Source organism: Otolemur garnettii, unplaced genomic scaffold (genome assembly GCF_000181295.1).
Source record: "Otolemur garnettii isolate 467f Iridium unplaced genomic scaffold, OtoGar3 scaffold00068, whole genome shotgun sequence".
NCBI classification, from domain to species: domain Eukaryota; kingdom Metazoa; phylum Chordata; class Mammalia; order Primates; family Galagidae; genus Otolemur; species Otolemur garnettii.
Window position 1 is genome coordinate 2,115,628 of NW_003852463.1, and position 2,479 is coordinate 2,118,106.

Sequence of the window (2,479 nt, forward strand, 5' to 3'; positions counted from 1 at the left end):
GAGTACCATGGCGTCACAGTTCACAGCAACCTCAAACTCTTGTGCTCAAGTGATTCTCTTGCCTCAGCCTCCTGAATAGCTGGGACTACAGACGCTGGCCATAATGCCTGGCTATTTTATTTGTTTTTTTTAGAGGCGGGGGTCTTGCTCTGGCTCACACTGGTCTCCAACTCCTGAGCTCAGGTAATCCACTCGCTTCGGCCTCCCAGAGTGCTAGGCTTACAGGTGTGGAGCCGCTGCACCCAGCGAACGTGTTAGCTTTTTAATTAAAGTCCAGGAAGTTTGCTTTCAGTCTGATGGTATGCAATCTCTAAAGCTATCAGAAATTTGTATTTAAGAGAACCTGCCACCCTTTCCATTGCTTTCCTTGAAGGACAAACTTTGCACTTAGTTAAAAAACAAACAAACAAACAAACAAACAAAAAATACTTTCTGAGATGAATCACAAATTATTAGGCTTGGCACCTGCAACTCAGTGATTAGGGCTCCAGCCACATGTACCGGGGCTGGTGGGGTCAAACCCAGCCCGGGCCAGCTACACAACAACAAAAAAATAACTGGGCATTGTGGTGGGCTCCTGTAGTCCCAGCTACTAACTGGGGAGGCTGAGGCTAGAGAATCTCTTGAGCCCAAGAGTTTGAAGTGTGATATGATGCCCCGGCACTCTCCCCAGGGTGACATAGCGAGACTCTGTCTCCAAAAAATAAATTATTACTGATAACATACACTAAGACATATCAATATTTTACAATATTAGAATATATATGTATACATACAGACATAATCCACAGAAAATTAAACACCATTTCATATTTGACAATGTTTCCTACACAGTTTTAAAAGTCTGAATAAGCTGAATATGTCTTTCATAGACTTTCAGTGGTCTTAGTATTTCAAAAAGACCAAATTTAGGCTCGGCGCCCATATCACAGTGGTTATGGCGCCAGCCACATACACCAAAGGTGGTGTGTTCAAACCTGGCTCAGGCCAGCTAACCAACAATGACAACTGCAATAAAAAAAAATATCCGGGCGTGTGGCAGATGCCTGTAGTCCCAGCTACTTGGGAGGCTGAGGCAAGAGAATTGCTTAAGCCCAAAAGCTGGAGGTTTCTGTGAGCTATGATACCACAGCCCTCTACTGAGGGTGACAGAGTGAGACTCTTTCTCAAAAAAAAAAAAACAAAAAACAAATTTAGAGTTTTGATTTTGGAAGTTTTGTCAAATATCAAAGGCTTAACACATTTGTTTAAATAGGATCACAAGACAAAAGATTCTAAAGGTAATGTGGGAGATTATATGGATATAAACCTTACCCCTTTTCAAGTTTAGCTTCAGGTGCATGTTTCTTTTCTTTTTTTAAACAGAGCCTTACTTTGCTGGCCTAGGTAGAGTGCCATGGCATCATATCTTACAGCAGTCTCAAACTCTTGGGCTCAAGCAACTCTCTTGTCTCAGCCTTGTCAAGAAGCTGGGACTATAGGCACCTACCACAAGGCCTGGTTACTTTTTAGAGATGGGGTCTTACACTTGCTCAGGCTGGTCTGGAACCTGTGAGCTCAATCCCACTTCACCCTCTCAAAGTGTTAGAATTACAGGCGTGAGTCACCACACCCGGCTCAAGTTTAGCTTTTATATTTTATTTTTTTAGAGACAGAGTCTCACTTTGTCACCCTCTGTACAGTGCTGTGGCCCTCCAGCTTTTGGGCTTAGGTGATTCTCCTGCCTCAGCCTCCTGAGTAGCTGGGACTACAGGAACTTACCACAACATCCAGCTATTTTTTATTGTAGTTTGGCCGGGGCTGAGTTCGAACCCTCTACCCTCGCGACTGGCACCCTACTCACTGAGCCACAGGTGTTGCCCAGTTTAGATTTTTCTAGTTAGCCAAAACCCTAATACCTCGCTTCTTTCAGGCCAGTTACTGAAAAAGTATTAAAAAATTTCTTGTAGTGTTATTCTTAAATTAAAGGGAAACAGATAACCAAATTTTATAAATCATACCCAACTAGATCACATGCAAATTTCTTCACAAATTTCCTCTCAGGAATTCTACTCAACCTGCATAGACAATCTATAACTATGCTAAACCTTCTGTTATGTCCTCCTTTTCACTTTTCTTAAATAGTCAGTCAGTCAATTTTAGGACAAAAGTTTACCACACAAGATTCTTACACAATGCTATTTTCTTTTCTGTGTAAATTTCCTTTCCCCCCCCAAAAAACACTTTTCATAAAACAAGATCACAATTTACTATAGAGTTAATCATTCACTTAAGACTCAGTTTCCCAAACTATCTAAACAGATGTATTTTATCTCACAAATGACTCAGAAGACATTTTATGAAACATGAAATTAAGGTTTTAAGTTACTGAAAATTGTTCTGAAATTACAACATAGGCACCACCCCTGATGTCTTTCCTGGTCCTTCAAAAAAAAAGCAAAGAAATAAAAATAAAAAAAAATAAGCAAGTAGTAATGGG